Below are 19844 nucleotides of genomic sequence, written 5' to 3'. Positions count from 1 at the left end.
CAGTCAAAATATCACTACTATATATGATGCTCAGCTCCTGCCAAACAGGGGCCTAAGGGGCAAAAAGGTGGTCTTTAACTTTAACAGAGCTCTCATCCTGGGAAATATACTGCAATAAATAGATTAAAGGAGAGTATGCCTGGAGGTAAGCAATTACTTCTGAAAGGTGCAGAGACACACCAGAAGTCCAGAACAACACAAGAGCGGTCAAAAACTTTCCAGTGTGTTTCAGCAATCAATAACTAGCTTTTTAAAGCAAGGTGCATGTGCCAGAACATGTATCAGACAGTCAGCAAAAAAATTCAGCCCTCTGTATGACTGTACAGAGGTGACACAGGACGTCTTCTGTAGAAGACGCTCTTAAGTTTCAACTTCCTGGTGCCAAAACCTTCAGATACAGATTCTCTGCACTGGTTAATGCCAGCATCTATTTTGGAAACTCAGCTACCTATGCGGAGTTCACCCACCTCTGTTCATACCTGCCTAAAGATGTCTGCATTATATGGTAGTACTGACTTCATACCCCTTGGAGAGTAAGTCAGTCCGATATACTGCAAACAAGTGATGCAAACCGGATTGCCCCCTAATACCGCGTACACACGAGTGGACTTTACGGCAGACTTTGCTCGGTGGACTTTACGCCGGACTTTGTCAGCTCCTTGCGCCGGACTTAAAAAGGGACGGACTTGGACACACACGATCACTGCAAAAGTCCACTGGTTTGGAACGCAGTGACGTACAGCACGTACGACAGGACTATAAAAAGGAAGTTCAAGCCCCACTACGGCACCCTTTGGGCTCCCTCTGCTAATCTCCTGTTTATCTCGTGTTAGTAGAAGTTTGGTTAGAGATGATTCGCGCTTTTCACACTTCAGCTTATTTCGATCGTTTTCTGTGGTTCAGTTTGTGCTTGTGAGGTTTGTATCTGCTTTTCAGTGCGTGTTGGTCAGTTAGTAAACTGCCTTGCAGGCCGTTCTGGTCCGCTCGTTCCTGATTTTCAGGTTGTTCTTCATAGGCCTTGCTGTTCTTCAGTGCATTTATTATAAGTTTGTTTGTTTGACCAGCCAACCGTTTTGAAGCCATGTCGCATGGACGTACTCGTTCTCGAGTTCGTGCTGCATGGGGATTTGGTGTTGAGGTTAATACTTTGACCCGAGTCCAGTCAGGGCGAGGAGGAGTTCATGGATGAAGAATTGGTTGCGCCAGCGTGACCAATTCTCGCATATGCCTTTGCTCCGTGAGCTCCGTGAGAATAATCCTGAGGATTTCAGGAATTATCTCCGGATGACGAACCCCGTTTTTGAGCGTCTGCTGGCTATGTTGACCCCCTATATCAGCAGGCAGGATACCTGCATGAGGCAAGCCATCAGTGCGGAGCAGAGGCTAGTTGCCACTTTACGTTACTTGGCGGCTGAGAGAAGTCTTCAGGACTTGAAGTTCTCGACAGGCATCTCCCCCCAGGCTCTGGGGATAATAATCCCAGAGACTTGTTCTGCCATCATTCAGGTCCTGCAGAAGGAATATATGAAGGTAAGTTTTATCCTTTAACATTACATGATATGTATTAAATGTTTGCTAATGTATAGTCTAAATGTCCTCCTTACCTAATTACCATGCTTGGAATATGCTGTGAATGTCCCCCCTTCATGCATGCCTGTTTTTGGACATTAATCATTTATTGCCCTACATGCATATTTACATTTAATAACCTCCCCACCATGCAATCCTGGGTCCATCTATATCTCTAGCCTATAGTCCCTTGAACAATGTATATTGTCAGCTCCATTGTACTGTTTGATCCTCCCCCACCCCCTCAAATGTTTGAAACTGTCAGGTGTGTTTTTTACCCTAATTAGAACCCCCCCCTCACCCCTCAAATGTTTGAAACTGTCAGGTGTGTTTCTTAACCTAATTAGAACCCCTCCCCCACCCCTCAAATGTTAGAAAATGTCAGGTGTGTTTTTGACCCTAATTAGAACCCCTCCCCCACCCCTCAAATGTTTGAAACTGTCAGGTGTGTTTTTGACCCTAATTAGAACCCCTCCCCCACCCCTCAAATGTTTGAAACTGTCAGGTGTGTTTATTAACCTAATTAGAACCCCTCCCCCCACATTCAAATTGATCAATGGGCCATCAGAGGGGGTGATTAATCTTATAAGTGGGCCTTATGTTTTTTCAAATTGAAATAACAAACACACATATTAAGAATGTTTGACTGCTGTTGTTCACTAATGTTTTTGTGTAAACTGATATCCAAGTTATGTTTAAAATTCCTTATCTTAATTTTTTTTTGTTTTCAACCCACAGTTTCCTTCCAGTACACAGGAATGGCAGACTGTGGCCTCCCAGTTCGCTGACCGTTGGGACTTTCCCAACTGTGTTGGGGCGATTGACGGAAAGCATGTCCGCATTGTGCCACCACCGCATTTGGGGTCTTATTTCTATAACTACAAGGGGTTCCATAGTGTAGTTTTGATGGCGGTGGTCTCGGCACATTTGGTCTTTCTGTTTGTGGATGTGGGGAAGAACGGCCGGATGTCTGACGGAGGAGGGTTTGCACAGACCGAGCTGTGCCATCGTCTCCAGACTGGTGGCCTGGGATTGCCACCTGATGACCAGAATGTGGATGGGCTCCCCTCAGTTTTTATTGCTGATGAAGCGTTTGCTCTCGGTGAGCACTTGATGAGGCCGTTCCCCCAAAGAACACTCACCCCTGAGAGGAGGGTATTTAATTACCGGCTTCCATTTTTTCCTTTCAGCCATAAATCTGGCGGACTATAAAATTAATCACGTCATACTTGCTTGCTGCATACTACATAACTTTTTACGTAGACATTCTGCTACATATATTACCTCTGTTGGGCCTGAGGCCGGACTTGTACAAGATCCAACACTGACAGGCCTGGAAATTGGCCGTATTGGCTTGGCTCCCCGAACTGCACGTCAAGTGCGTGAGTGATATGTGAATTATTTTAATGGTCGGGGGGCCATTGCTATTCAAGAAGAGCTTTAATTTTACAAAAAAAATTTTAAAAAAATTTTTGAAAAAATCTCTTGTTTTTCTTCTTGTTTGCATTTATTTTGGTCTGTCTCCTAGTGCATTTGTAGTAGTGGCAAGTGCATTTATCTTTAGTTAATAAGGCCCTTTGTCACTGTAACCACACAAAAATTTGCAAAACATATTATTGAGAAATAATCAGCCACACACATTGTAGTAATAAAAACATTTTACTGTGTGCACATTGAAAGGTGCATTTTTTGAAACATTGTTTGTTTTTTTTTGCTTTGGTTAATTTTATTTTTTTTTTTATTTTATTTTTTATAAAACGTTATTAAAGGCATATTTAAACAAAAATACACCTTGTTTAAAATCTTTAAATTCACAACAGTGTTTTGAAAAACATACCAAAAAATCAAAGAACTTACAAAGTTCAACATTGTAAGAACGGTGCTGGTGATGTCACCCTTGTAAATCGATAATATTTAAGATGCTCAAAATTGAGCATTACAAAAGGGTCAAGTCAACATGTGCTATCTCCCATCATGGGTGAGCAATGTACGTGTTTTGTGTGTGCAATCCCTTTGTTCCTCTCACCACTAAATAATTTTGAGGATGAAGTGGTTGCAAACACAAAACAAGTACATTGATATCCCATGATGGAAGATAGCACATGATGACACACCGTGTGCATCATAAAAATGTCTTTGTAACGAAAACACTTGAAACAAAAATCTCAAGAAGAAGGAAACTTCACAAGGAAATGAAGAACATGATTGATGTTTTTAGGCCAAACGTTATTATATTCTGCCCAAAACATCAATCATGTTCTTCATTTCCTGTTGCATGGAGTCCAGGTGAAGTTGCATGCTGTGAATTTGGTCACGCATTTGATCAATTTGGCAATTCCACAGCATTATCTGACCAATTAGTCTTTGGGCATTGTCTGTGGTGAATGGCTCTGCCACTTGGCCTTCCACAACCAGAAGCACACCTAAAATGTGTTAAAAAAACAAGGGTTAAAATATGCATGCCTAAATACATTACCTTACGCTGGGGTGTCAGTCACTCACTTGGTGGGGTTGAAAGGTCGCACACTTCCTCCACCTCTCCTTCCTCCAGCTCGTCGGGTGGGCATGGTCTTGGGCTGGGGCTTGGGGTATCTTCAGCCTCAGGCTGGTGACTTGGGGGGGGCCTGGGATCCTTGGACTGTTGTCTGAGTCTTTTCTCTCCTATGATAATTCAACAAAAGGTATAGTTAAAACACAGTGATATTTTATTTTTTTTAAAAGAATCTGAAACGTTGGTTATGAGTTATGGACCATTGCCTTTTTTTGTCCTCAAAAATTTGGAAGACAGGATGAACATTACCTATGAACAACAATTATAAACAATACACATTTTCATGCAAGTTTCACAGATGCAGACACCTCAATGATCTCCTATGTGTATTACCCCTCTAAAATTTCTTTATGGTCACATAGTACACTAGTGTTCGTGAGTCCAGATGTGGAACCAGCTGCTGTGTCCTATCCTTACATTACACTGAATCATTTTTGAAGAAGCATTCTATTTTCAGACACATCTACACCACATCCACAAATTATTGGAATATGAAAAATTATCAAGACATAAATGTATATGTCCAACCCTGTACCATCGTATTTGGTGAAAAAAAAACGTAACTTTCTTTAGTATCATATGTCTTTTACGAAGAACGGTCTTTACGAACGATGCTGGATAAATGAAAAAAATATGGATCAGCATGCAAGTTAAGTATCTCAATAGGAAAACACAACAAGTACTTACTTTTTTTAAGCAGCTTCTTTATTCGCCAATATTGTTCTGGCTCCCGACTTTTGATGTCAGACCACCGCTTCCTCAATTGTTCTTTTAAACGTTTAGTGCCAAATTTAGCTTCTAGAGCGGTTACAACTGAGGACATTATTTTGTCCTTCCGCATATTCAGGCGTGTGTATGGTCCTTTTTTGCCATCGTAATCCTCTCTTCTCAATATGGACACCATCTCCACCATCTCTTCAAAAGCCATGTTGGTGGCCTTATATCTCCTCCGGCATGTGGATGGTTGTGGCTCCGAGCTTTCCTCCGCGCTACTTCCACTGATTCTCTCCGCCATCTTTATCTATCTTCTCCCACTGCGCAACGAAGAGTGAAGGGGCGGGGACAAATCGTACTAAAGTACGTCAGGGGCGGGCGACACAGGTGGAGCATGACACATGTGCAGTGTATATAAAGCTATTACGATGGCCTACGTATGTCCGTGCGGAAGTAGCGAGTGTCAGAAACGAAGGTAAGATTAAACGTGGGTGTGTGTGTGTGTGTGTATATGTGTCCCCTAGATTCTTCACAAAATAATCCTGGGAGTTCTGACTGACATTACAGTTTTGATCTTGTGTCTTGTCTTTCAGCAACAATTAATCCCTTTAAAGAGGCAGATTTTTTGTCGAGATTTATCGACTTATATCAGGAAAACAAAAACCTGTGGGAGGTGTCAAACACCCACTATATTTCAATCGAGCTGTAAGGAAGGCAACACTGGGCACACTTTTAGAATTTGTGAAGACTCAAGTCCCCCAGGCAGACCTCAAGTTTGTGGACAAGAAAATTGGTATCTTGCAAAACATGTATAAGCGGGAACACAATAAAATCCAGGAGTTGCTCAGATCCAGAGCAGCAGCCGACCAAGTTTATGTACCCAAGTTGTGGTACTACCACAAAATGCGATTCCTGGGTGACCAGACAGAAGCCAGGCAATCACTTTCGACCCTTTCCCCCACCCTTCCCTCCAGCCTTCCCCCCACTCTTCCCTTCAGCCTTCCATCCACCTCCACCCCAGCTGAGGAGTCCCAGGAAGAACTGGGCCTTTTCAGCGTTGATGAAGTGGATGCGCCCAGTTTCAGCCAGGTATACTTTTTTGTGGAATTTGTGATTGTGTAAATGTTATTAATGATGTTAACGTGTCAAATTTTTAAGTGCTTCATAAAAAATTACTTCATCACAAATATTAATAGGAAGACATATCACTGGACAGTAGTGGCCAAAAATATACTTCTGCATAGGTGTGCGCAGCCTCTTGCATTAGGGTGTGCACCTCAAAGCTCAAATACATATGCATGTGTATATGTACAGATGGTGTCAGTAGGGCAGTGGGCAGTGTAATTTTGTTTATTTTATTTAAAAAAAAATAATTTTCTTTTATAACATTTTTTGGGGGGATGAAATATCAGTGGTCTAAACAGTGGGGAATATGCACCACACAAGGCGATTAGGGTGTACCCAGGCACACCTGGCACACCCTGTGCACACGCCTATGTACTTCAGATATTGTTGATTAGCTGTAATAATGATGGTGTCAAATAGATAGCCTTTACTATTTGTTGAGAATTATATTTGCAAGTCATGAGCTGTAAAATGTGTGTGATTGCGTAACACAAAATTACAACTATGCCTTGACCAGTGGGAGAGAGGAGGAGGCCTTGCCCAATGGGAGAGAGGAGGAGGCTGTGGCTGGGCCGAGTGGAAGCCGCACGGAGTGTCAGGTGCCTCCCCTCCGCATTCTCAGCAAAAGGCCCAGGAGAATGACCCAAACTGAGAAGGAATCTCTAGCCCTCATACGTGAAGCAAGCCAAATCCTGAGTACACCACCCAATGCAGAGGAGGTGTATGGGACATATATGGCCACCAGATTGCTGGAATTGGAAAAGGGGCAACGCCTCCTTTGTGAGGGTTTGATTTTTCAGGCCTATCCGAAGGGCTTGAGAGGGGAGCTTACTGCTACAATGTATCTGGCAGATGAAGCCACTCCTCCTCCTCCTCCTTCTCCTCCTCCTCCTGCCCCAAGTACACCACCAGAGGCCCAGCCTCCGAGGAAGGCTGCAGAGAAGCGTGGAGGGAAGGCTGCAGAGGAGCGTGCAGGGAAGGCTCCACGGAAGACTCGAAAGTGATTGCCTGGTTTCTGTCTGGTCTGACTGTGCTCCCTGTGCTCCCTAGTCGCAAGATATCAATTTTCTTGTCCTAAAACTTGATGTGTGTCCTGGGGGACGAAAGGCTTCACAGATTCTAAGAGTGTCTCCAGTGTTGCCTTCCTAATTTTTTGTTAACCAAAATAAATGGATTTTTTTGTTATCTTACATTATTGACTATATGTGTTTTGATTCCAAAACAACATTTTGTTTTGGAGTAGGCAGGTACAGGTCAAAAAGACTATGGGGTTGATTTAATAAAAGCAAATAGACTGTGCACTTTGCAGAGGCATTGCCCTCTGCAAGTGCAATTGCTCCAGAGCTTAGGAAATGAGGTAAGGCTTGACTTTGCAAAGAGTACCCAATCCTGTGCAAGGAAAATTCAAAAAACAGCATTTTTGCTTGCACATGATTGGATGATGGAAGTCAGCAGAGCTTCTGCTCATTTCCTAAGCTCTGGAGCAACTGCTCTTGCAGAGGGCAACTGCACTTTGCAAAGTGCACAGTCTTTTTCCCTTTAGTAAATCAACCCCTATGTTTGTTTTTGCCAAAAGGCTAAATCATTTCTAAAATCAAGTGCTAAATACTAGTGAAAGGTGCACATTAGAAATTGCACAGCAAGTGCACTGGTTGAAGTGCAGTCGCTGTAAATCTGAGGGGAAGAGCTGAAGTGAGGGGAAGCTCTGCTGATTTTATAATGCAATCATGTGGTTCCTTGCATGTGCCCCTCGGATCCACAGTGAAGGCACTTCAAAATCCTCTTTCTGTGCAATTCCAAGTACAATTTGCACTTGTAGTGAAAAATGAATTTGCCTTTGGAAAATAAACCCCCCTATGTCTAATTAACAAGGGACACCAACCTCATTAAGGTTAATTAAAACAACACAAAATATTAAGGTTATTGTGGTAACTTGAAACTACAAAAATAAAATTAAAAAAAATGTTTGTATAATTTAGCACACATTGAAAAATAGATAGTGTGGAAATCAATCCAAAAAAAAATATGAGTCCAAAATCTAATTTAATACTTTATTTATGAAGATCTGGCTTTTTAAATATATATTAGTCATGGCATGAGGATAAATCATGAAGAAAGTAGTTTGTGAGAACTCTGTGTGAATATGAAGCAGAAAAACAACTTCATTCCTCTCGCATTATAAATAAAAAAAAAGTGCTGTATTAAAAGATCACAGAAGAGGAATCTGCTAGCTTCAATACGAAGGCTAGTTTTACCAGACCGAGCGCTTCCGTCTTGTAATTGCTTCAGAGCATGCATCAGTTTGAGTTCGTCGGACTAGGACACAGACGACCGGTCCGTCGGATAGATTTAAAACATGTTTCAAATCTAAGTCCGTCCAACTTTTGAGCAAACAAAGTCCGCTGGAGCCCACACATGATCGAATTGTCTGACAAAATCCAGTACGCCGGACCAAGTCTGCCGTAAAGTCCGCTCGTGTATACATTGTGAACACATTAGTGTTTACAACAATCTCTATAGTGGAGTCATTCTAATCTAGTAAGATTGCATTTTGCCTATCGGTGATGGTTCACATGGTGATTACAGCAATGGATTATCACGACTGTCTTTCAATTTCATCCGTGCTGTTTGTCACCAAGGCACACACTTTGGACTCTAAAGTCTTCAAAAATTCTTACATTTTCTTCACTTTCTATTTGGACTTTAGTTTATTTAGTATTCATTATTAGGGATGAGCCCAATGTTCGACTTGAACATCGAGTGTTCACCCATTTGCTGAATACCGAACATTATGGGGCGTTCGCGGGAAATTTGAGCGCTCGCGGAACGCGCCATAATGAACGGTGAGACGGCCAATGCACTGCGAGATTGCAATGTTTTGATGGCTGCTGCAGGCCAAAGCATGCACCTGAACTTCATGCTTTGGCCAATCACAGCGCGCTCTGCTGTGAGAGCCATGATTGGCCAAAGGCACCTCAGAGGACTGAGTCCATGCCCCACACGATGTAAGGCTGCTTACACGGCAGCCATACATAGTTTTATGAATGAGAGCAGCAAAATGACATTTGTAAAGGAAAAAATGTCATTTAAAACTGCTCACGACTGTAATGTGTTGCTCGATCCCAGCAATATAGATAAAAATCATTGAAAAAAACAGCATGGGTCCCTTCCCAGTCCATTACTGGGCCCTTCAGGTCTGGTATGGATATTAAGGGGTGAAAAAAACATATTGAGTCCACACAAGAAAGATTCCACAGTGTGAAAGAGGGTGATTCCAATGGGGTGATGAAGTCCAGGTCATTTCCACTGTCACCAAGGAGATGGGGGTATCTTGAATAGAAAGAATGCCCTCAGTACATGGGGACTCTTACCAAAACTGGTGGACCCCCTAAAGAGTAAGGTCATATACGCCAGCAGACTTAGCCCTCTGCAGGGTCTATAGGTCCTCCTTGTCACTGGAGCTCTCTGACAGTGGCTGGAAGTCCTCCACAATATCCAACTTGAAAATAAGAAGTCACGTCTAAAAAGGGGGGTGCACTGTGACGTGACTCACCTGCGCGGAAAGATAAAAAGACTCCAATGGTGTAGTAACATTTAAAAAGAGTAGCCTTTATTGCTAAAGAACGAACGGGTACAACCGCAATAATCAATAAGAACAGCCGGCAAAATATTGTAAAAAGCCCCCCGTACGGCATGTTTCTTCATACATGACGATAGATAAAAAATTGATGTGCAGTCCATAAATCATAAAGTGAGTACCATGTACACTACTTTCTATATATCATCAAAGTGCAATTGTGCTAGCCCAAAATGATTATTATTCACATATTAATAAGGTGTATATATGTACAGTATATAGTACAACAAATCCTGTAAAGAATATAAAAGTTCATATGTACAGCATATATATTGATTAGTGCTAATATAAAAATGAAACAGTGCAAAGTCCCATAAAACAATAAAGTGTAATAAGGAGAAGACCCAACAACCAATTATTTGTAGTGTTTGATTTTCTACAGATATATTCCGAATTGGATTGTATTGTAAATGGTCACCACAATGTGCTCCACTGTAAACTAAGGGGATTCGCCTTTTACCAGAGAGTCTGACCCTTGCAGGTCAGAAAACGCATTTTGCATTATGCCACACCCCTCAGATCTCACCCTCCCAGAGCCCTGCTCTCTGTGAAGTGATTCATTTACATATGAGAGAAACACCTTCATAATACCTTCCATAGCCCTTCCTCTGTCGTCTTGCAGTAAGCCATTATTCTTTGGCATGCTGCAAGACATAAATGACACAGAAGTTATGACACATTTACACCTTCCACCACCCACACGAAGGCCCAGAAACACCCACAGTAACCTTAGGATCCACCCACATCTACTCCCAAAACTAGTACAAGTGATTCTCATAGCCGCCCTGAAGCTACAGTGGCTCAAAGGATCACAAGACATGTGGTATCAGGACTGGAAAAGGAAAGAAACAGGAGGTCAGAGAACTATGAATTTCAGCCAGGGGGAGGAATGACATCATAGAAATCTGCTGTACATAGCTAAAGGAGTTAAGTTACACACAAACTGACACTGGGGTTGTGATTCTTTTTCATGGACAATGCATCTGCTGTTTTGGCGAAGAAAAGCTGGAATTATTCTTTAACCACTTGCCGACCAGCCGCCGTCATTATACTGCGTAGGGTCGGCTCGTTCCCGCAAATCGCCGTAGGCTCCTTTAAGAGGCATAGGAGGTGCGCATGCACCCGCTGCATAGTGGGGGACCTGCTGCATGTGGCCGATGGCCGCGATGTCCACTGGCCACCCATGATCGCGGGAAAGAGAGCCAGAACGGAGATCTGTAAATGTAAACAGACAGAGCCCCGTTCTAAAAGGGGAGGAGAGAGAGATTGTCTGTTACTAGTGATGAGGAACAGCAATCTTTCTCCTCCTCCAGTCAGTACCATCCCCCCACAGTTAGAAACACCTCCCAGGGAATACATTTAACCCCTTGATTTCCAACTAGTGTTAACCCCTTCCCTGCCAGTGACATGTGCACAGTAATCAGTGCATTTTTATAGCACTGATCACTGCATAAATGTCAACGGTCTCAAAAAAAGTGTAAAAAGTGTCCGGACTGTCCTCCGCAATGTCGCAGTCCTGCTAAAAATTGCAGCATTACTAGTAAATAAATAAATAAAAATGACATAATGATATTAATCTATCTCCTATTTTGTAGACGCTATAACTTTTGTGCAAACCAATCAATATACACTTATTGCAATTTTTTTACCAAAAACATGTAGAAGAATACATATTGGCCTAAACTGATGAAGACATTTGTTTATTTATTTATTTATTTGTTTTGGATATTTATTATAGCAAAAAGTAAAAAATATTATTTTCAAAATTGTCGCTCTTTTTTGTTTATAGCGTAAAAAATAAAAACTGCAGATAAAATACTACTAAAAGAAAGCTGTATTTGTGGGAAAAAAAGGGCATCAATTTTGTTTGGATACAGCTTTGCACAACTGCGTAACTGTCAGTTAAAGCGATGCAGTGCTGTGTTACAAAAAATGGCCTGGTCATTAAGGGGGAAAATCTTCTGGTCTGTAAGTGGTTAAAGTGGTTGTAAAGTCTCCCCAATCCCCTCTGTTAGATAATGCTATGTTCCCCAGTGTGCGTGATTTTTAAAATAAAAGCTGCTGTGTACCTTATTCCATAGTGCCGATCACTGCTCACATGACCGCTGGCTCTCTCCTCTCCCAGGCTGACAGCTACAGTGGGAGGGGATGAGAACTCCTGCTGACCTCAGCCAGGAGCAGGAGAGGAGAAGAGGATAGAGCCCAGTGGTCACGTGATTGCCGATCGGCGCTATGGAATAAGGTACGCATCGGCTTTTATTTTAAAAATCACACACTCTGGGGAACATAGCATTATCTAACAGAGGGGATTGGAGAGACTTTACACTTTATTCTATCATTAGTAGGGGAGGATCAGGGAGCTGACAGGCAGGGAGAGAGGGGAGAGAGCACAAAGGAGAGCTGTAGGTGATGGAGGAACATAAACTGACCAAGGTGTCAGGGCTCAGCAGCCGTGATAAACCGTGGTCAGTTTACAGGTTGAGAGGGCAGAACCAGACAGGATCAGCCAGGTATTTCAGGAGGCCAATTTACACAGCATAAGCACTGTGCTCTAGAACATGCATTAACCACTTGCCGACCGCCTCACGCATATATACGTGAACAGAGCGGCACGGGCAGGCAAAATCACGTACCTGGTACGTGATTGCCTTCCCGCGGGCGGGGGGTCCGATCGGACCCCCCCCGGTGCCAGCGGCGGTCGGCATTTGTCTAGGAGCGATCAGAGATGAGGGGGAGGCCATCCGATCGTGGCCCCCCCTCGCGATCGCTCCCAGCCAATGAGAAACATCCCCTGCCTGTGTATAGTACACACAGGCAGAGGATGTGATGTCATCTTTCCTCGGCTTGGCAGTTTCCGTTCCGACGCCGAGGAGAGAAGACATCCGAGTAAGTGTAAAACACTACACAACACAGTAGAACATGCCAGGCACACTAAACACCCCCGATCCCCTCCCAATCACCCCCCCCGTCACAAACTGATACCAAGCTGTTTTTTTTTTTTCCTGATTACTGATTGGTGTCAGTTTGTGACAGTTAGAAGTGTTAGGGCAGTTAGTGTTAGCCCCCTGTAGGTCTAGGGTACCCCCCTAACCCCCCCTAATAAAGTTTTAACCCCTTGATCACCCCCGTCACCAGTGTCGCTAAGCGATCATTTTTCTGATCGCTGTATTAGTGTCGCTGGTGACGCTAGTTAGTGAGGTAAATATTTAGGTTCGCCGTCAGCGTTTTATAGCGACAGGGACCCCCATATACTACCGAATAAATGTTTTAACCCCTTGATTGCCCCCTAGTTAACCCTTTCACCGCTGATCACTGTATAACCGTTACGGGTGACGCTGGTTAGTTTGTTTATTTTTTATAGTGTCAGGGCACTCGCCGTTTATTACCGAATAAAGGTTTAGCCCCCCGATCGCCCAGCGGTGATATGCGTCGCCCCAGGCAGCGTCAGATTAGCGCCAGTACCGCTAACACCCACGCACGCAGCATACGCCTCCCTTAGTGGTATAGTATCTGAACGGATCAATATCTGATCCGATTAGATCTATACTAGCGTCCCCAGCAGTTTAGGGTTCCCAAAAATGCAGTGTTAGCGGGATCAGCCCAGATACCTGCTAGCACCTGCATTTTGCCCCTCCGCCCGGCTCGGCCCAGCCCACCCAAGTGCAGTATCGATCGATCACTGTCACTTACAAAACACTAAACACATAACTGCAGCATTCGCAGAGTCAGGCCTGATCCCTGCGATCGCTAACAGTTTTTTTGGTAGCGTTTTGGTGAAATGGCAAGCACCAGCCCCAGGCAGCGTCAGGTTAGTGCCAGTATCGCAAACACCCACGCACCGTACACCTCCCTTAGTGGTATAGTATCTGAACGCATCAATATCTGATCTGATCAGATCTATACTAGCGTCCCCAGCAGTTTAGGATTCCCAAAAACGCAGTGTTAGCGGGATCAGCCCAGATACCTGCTAGCACCTGCGTTTTGCCCCTCCGCCTGGCCCAGCCCAGCCCACCCAAGTGCAGTATCGATCGATCACTGTCACTTACAAAACACTAAACGCATAACTGCAGCATTCGCAGAGTCAGGCCTGATCCCTGCGATCGGTAACAGTTTTTTTGTAGCGTTTTGGTGAACTGGCAAGCGCCAGCGGCCTAGTACACCCCGGTCGTAGTCAAACCAGCACTGCAGTAACACTTGGTGACGTGGCGAGTCCCATAAGTGCAGTTCAAGCTGGTGAGGTGGAAAGCACAAGTAGTGTTCCGCTGCCACCAAGAAGACAAAATCAGACCCATCGTGCCCATAGTACCCTTCCTGCTGCATTCGCCAATCCTAATTGGGAACCCACCGCTTCTGCAGCGCCCGTACTTCCCCCATTCACATCCCCAACCAAATGCAGTCGGCTGCATGAGAGGCATTTTCTTTATGTCCTCCAGAGTACCCCTACCCAACGAACCCCCCCAAATTAGATGTCGTGTCTACAGCAAGCGCGGATATAGGCGTGACACCCGCTATTATTGTCCCTCCTGTCCTGACAATCCTGGTCTTTGCATTGGTGAATGTTTTGAACACTACCATTCACTAGTTGAGTATTAGCGTAGGGTACAGCATTGCACAGACTAGGCACACTTTCACAGAGTCTCCCAAGATGCCATCGCATTTTGAGAGACCCGAACCTGGAACCGGTTACAGTTATAAAAGTTACAGTTACAAAAAAAAGTGTAAAAAAAAAAAAAAACACAAACAAAAATAAAAAAAAATAAATAGTTGTCGTTTTATTGTTCTCTCTCTCTCTATTCTCTCTCTCTATTGTTCTGCTCTTTTTTACTGTATTCTATTCTGCAATATTTTATTGTTATTATGTTTTATCATGTTTGCTTTTCAGGTATGCAATTTTTTATACTTTACTGTTCACTGTGCTTTATTGTTAACCATTTTTTTGTCTTCAGGTACGCCATTCACGACTTTGAGTGGTTATACCAGAATGATGCCTGCAGGTTTAGGTATCATCTTGGTATCATTCCTTTCAGCCAGCGGTCGGCTTTCATGTAAAAGCAATCCTAGCGGCTAATTAGCCTCTAGACTGCTTTTACAAGCAGTGGGAGGGAATGCCCCCCCCACCATCTTCCGTGTTTTTCTCTGGCTCTCCTGTCTCAACAGGGAACCTGAGAATGCAGCCGGTGATTCAGCCAGCTGACCATAGAGCTGATCAGAGACCAGAGTGGCTCCAAACATCTCTATGGCCTAAGAAACCGGAAGCTACGAGCATTTTATGACTTAGATTTCGCCGGATGTAAACAGCGCCATTGGGAAATTGGGGAAGCATTTTTTCACACCGATCTTGGTGTGGTCAGATGCTTTGAGGGCAGAGGAGAGATCTAGGGTCTAATAGACCCCAATTTTTTCAAAAAAGAGTACCTGTCACTACCTATTGCTATCATAGGGGATATTTACATTCCCTGAGATAACAATAAAATTGATTAAAAAAAAATGAAAGGAACAGTTTAAAAATAACATAAAAAAGCAAAAAAATAATAAAGAAAAAAAAAAAAAAAAAAAGCACCCCTGTCCCCCCTGCTCTCACGCTAAGGCGAACGCAAGTGTCGGTCTGGCGTCAAATGTAAACAGCAATTGCACCATGCATGTGAGGTGTCACTGCGAACGTCAGATCGAGGGCAGTAATTTTAGCAGTAGACCTCCTCTGTAAATCTAAAGTGGTAACCTGTAAAGGCTTTTAAAGGCTTTTAAAAATGTATTAATTTTGTTGCCACTGCACGATTTTAAAGCATGTCATGTTTGGTATCCATGTACTCGGCCTAAGATCATCTTTTTTATTTCATCAAACATTTGGGCAATATAGTGTGTTTTAGTGCATTAAAAATTAAAAAGTGTGTTTTTTCCTCAAAAAATGCCCTTGAAAAATCGCTGCGCAAATACTGTGTGAAAAAAAAAAATGAAACACCCACCATTTTAATCTGTAGGGCATTTGCTTTAAAAAAATATATAATGTTTGGGGGTTCAAAGTAATTTTCTTGCAAAAAAAAATAATTTTTTCATGTAATCAAAAAGTGTCAGAAAGGGCTTTGTCTTCAAGTGCTTAGAAGAGTGGGTGATGTGTGACATAAGCTTCTAAATGTTGTGCATAAAATGCCAAGACAGTTCAAAACCCCCCCAAATGACCCCATTTTGGAAAGTAGACACCCCAAGCTATTTGCTGAGAGGCATGTCGAGTCCATGGAATATTTTATATTGTGACACAAGTTGCAGGAAAGAGACAAATTTTTTTTTTTTTTTTTTTTGCACAAAGTTGTCACTAAATGATATATTGCTCAAACATGCCATTGGGATATGTGAAATTACACCCCAAAATAAATTCTGTTGCTTCTCCTGAGTATGGGGATACCACATGTGTGGGACTTTTTGGGAGCCTAGCCGCGCACGGGACCCCGAAAACCAAGCACCGCCTTCAGGCTTTCAGGCTGCAAAATACTCACCATGCCTCTTAGCAAATAGCTTGGGGTGTCTATTTTCCAAAATGGGGTCATTTGGGGGGGGTTTGTGCCATCATGGCATTTTATGGCCTTCAAAACTGTGATAGGCAGCGAGGAGTGAAATCAAAAATTTATGCCCTTAGAAATCCTGAAGGCGGTGCTTGGTTTTTGGGGCCCCGTACGCAGCTAGGCTCCCAAAAAGTCCCACACATGTGGTATCCCCGTACTCAGGAGAAGCAGCTGAATGTATTTTGGGGTGCAATTCCACATAGCCCATGGCCTATGTGAGCAATGTATCATTTAGTGACAACTTTTTGTAAATTTTTTTTTTTTTTGTCATTATTCAATCACTTGGGACAAAAAATAAATAAATATTCAATGGGCTCAACATGCCTCTCAGCAATTTCCTTGGGGTGTCTACTTTCCAAAATGGGGTCATTTGGGGGGGTTTTGTACTGCCCTGCCATTTTAGCACCTCAAGAAATGACATAGGCAGTCATAAACTAAAAGCTGTGCAAATTCCAGAAAATGTACCCTAGTTTGTAGACGCTATAACTTTTGCGCAAACCAATAAATATACGCTTATTGACATTTTTTTTACCAAAGACATGTGGCCGAATACAATTTGGCCTAAATGTATGACTAAAATTGAGTTTATTGGATTTTTTTTATAACAAAAAGTAGAAAATATCAATTTTTTTCAAAATTTTCGGTCTTTTTCCGTTTATAGTGCAAAAAATAAAAACGGCAGAGGTGATCAAATACCATCAAAAGAAAGCTCTATTTGTGGGAAGAAAAGGACGCAAATTTCGTTTGGGTACAGCATTGCATGACCGTGCAATTAGCAGTTAAAGCGACGCAGTGCCAAATTGTAAAAAGTGCTCTGGTCAGGAAGGGGGTAAAACCTTCCGGGGCTGAAGTGGTTAAAGGAACAGGATCTATTATTCTTTTAGGGTTACAAACACTTTAAGTATGAATGTATACAATATTAAATACGTATATGACTAAAACTCAAAAAATATATTTTATTCCTGAACAATAATAATAAAGAAAGAAAATAGATACAATACTATACATCCCCTTTTAATGTGATATTCTACTTAAAATGCTTAGAGGAACATTCCTGAAACAAGTTCTCTCATATTAAAGGTGTATTATTTTGTAGTGCAATATTTTATTTGGATGGTAAATTCTGATGACTTCTGAAGCCTTTTCAAAGCCTGCATTCTTTTTAACTTCTTGTTTTAACAGAACCTTTCTTTGTCTGCTGTGAGCTCTTCATAGATTTTTAGGGCCCTTGCTGTAGCTGAGTTTTTTCCTTTTCCTGCTTTTCCTAGAGCCAGCAAAACACTGATACAATATTTACTAACATGATTCATGGCTCCTAAACATGCATGGATTTTTTATCCTTCACCTTCGGGTGACTGTTTTGGGTACATGGCACATATGTTGACATTTGCATCCCAATCACATAGTACAGCAAGTTTGAGATGATCAAGTATTCCATGCTGTCAGCTTTAACCTAACCGGAGTTAAAACAAAGATACATTAGACAGAAAATTAAGTGCGTAATGGAGTATACATTTTACACATAGACTAGTGGAGTGACTCAGGGTATCATCCCAACATGTACAGTAAAGGGAAGGTAAGGGGCGCTTTGGGACTTTAAATATACTCCTAATGTCACTTATGTATGATTCAACAGAACATATAAATTTATTAAAAGCACAATTTTTTAAATACATTTTAAAACCATATAGACATTAGATACATCACAAAGGCAAGCAATCTGTGTCCTACAAATGAAGCCTATTTGTGTATTTACTGCTTCTTCAGGACCTGCAAACCTCATGTGTGTGGTGAAAAGAGAAAGCAATAAACAAAACAAAATAAACTATCCAATTTACATATTCCATAGGTATAGGACTGGTCACATTTTACATGATATACACAGATATATCAGTACCAACCAAAAAGAAAAAAAAAGAAAAAAAAAAAAAAAATATATATATATATATATATATATATATATATATATATATATATATACATATATATTTCATCTAGGTTTATACATTCCTTATGTATGATATAGACAAAAAAACACCAAAAACCACATCCCATGTCAATTAATATTGTAAAACTTCTTACCCTAAAAAGGATAAAAGTAGGATGCAGAGGTATACAGGAAAGAGCCAATAGCTTTCCATGCCTACGGGCCCATGGGAGGATATCCCTCAGGTATGTAGTGTGTACACCAAACAATAGTCCAAAAGTCCAAGCTCTGTAAACAAAGACAGAAATAGCTGTAGACATTTTCGTTACAGCTTTCTCTGCTTTTGATTATATAGATTGATATAGATTTTGGGGTGAGGCTCACGTTGATTTTTCTTCTCTCTGACATAATTAATTGCTAGAATACAGGCAGACAGCCTGAATAGCATCCTTGGTTGTTAGGATGCAGGAAAGTCATTAGGTTAATGCCAATATTGACACCAAAAGTAAATTAATGACATTTGGCAGCAGCATCTAAAGGTTTGGAGCATGGAAGCACTGACCATTTAGCTTTCCCATTAAGTGGGTCAAACTCTACATGGCCACAAACTTAAAGCGGAGTTCCATCCAGAAAAGGAACTTCCACAGATCGGATCCCCCCCCTCCGGTGGCACATTTTGCACCTTTCAGGGGGGAGCGGATACTTGTCAAATGCAGGTATCTGCTCCCACTTACGTGGAAAGATTGCCCCACTTTGTGTGGCGAACTACCCAATGTCAGGCCCCTCCTCCTTCCCCCCTCTGCCTTCTGGGAGACACACAGGTCCCAGAAGACAGCAGGGACCATTCAGAATGTGCACCGTGATTCGCGCATGCGCAGTAGGAAACAGGCTGTGAAGCCACGAGCCTTCACTTCCTGTTTCCCTTAGTAAGGCAACATTGCAGGCTCCCTGGACAGGTAAGTGTCCATATATTAAAAGTCAGCAGCTACAGTATTTGAGAGCTGCAGGGCTGCAGGGCTGCAGAGCTAGAGGTGTGCCTTTGTGTGTCTATGTAAATCCAGGAAGTGAACAGGCAGCAGCTTCAGCTGCCCACAGTTAAAATGGATGCAGCCAGACTTAGTGGAAGGAAATTTTTGCAGCATATTTGGCAAGTACAGAATCACAGTATATATAAAATAATATGCAAAGTGGTTGGAGGGAAGCTTCAGAATGGCAAAGATGTTTGTATTAAAAATTATGTGAGCAGACTTCAGTTCCTATGTAAGGTATTTGGCAACAATGGGCAGGACCGGGATGGCCCTTTTCCCTATCTCATGTTCACTATATATGAGTGGGTTGGTCACACCAATTCCAAAACAGCAGAGAAGCTTCTGGCAGGCTTTGAAAGCTATCTTGCTACCAAGGACTGGCTTCTGGTCTCTTTGCTCACTTTTGCACCACACCGGAAGTCATCACAAGGGAAACCCAAGCAGCAGCTTACCTATCAGAGGCTAAAGGTTCTCCATACCACCCTGCTTAAGTTGAGAACCAGTCCCAACTCCATATTAACTGTTGGGTTTGGGTCAAACTCTGCATGGCCACAAACTCAAATCTCATCCCTAGCCTCCAGTGTATTCTTGTTATCTTAGAATATGTGACCCGCTATCCAGAAATAATTTGTGTGAGAAACACCACAGTAAAAACTATCAATAAAGAACCATTCTATATGTTCATAGTCAGTAAAATAGCAAAAGAGGCTCTGCAGTCTACCATGACATTTTCTTT

Source organism: Aquarana catesbeiana, linkage group LG02, assembly GCF_042186555.1.
Source record: "Aquarana catesbeiana isolate 2022-GZ linkage group LG02, ASM4218655v1, whole genome shotgun sequence".
Classification (NCBI taxonomy): Eukaryota; Metazoa; Chordata; class Amphibia; order Anura; family Ranidae; genus Aquarana; species Aquarana catesbeiana.
The sequence above is the reverse complement of the archived record's forward strand: the minus strand, read 5'-3'. Positions refer to the sequence as shown.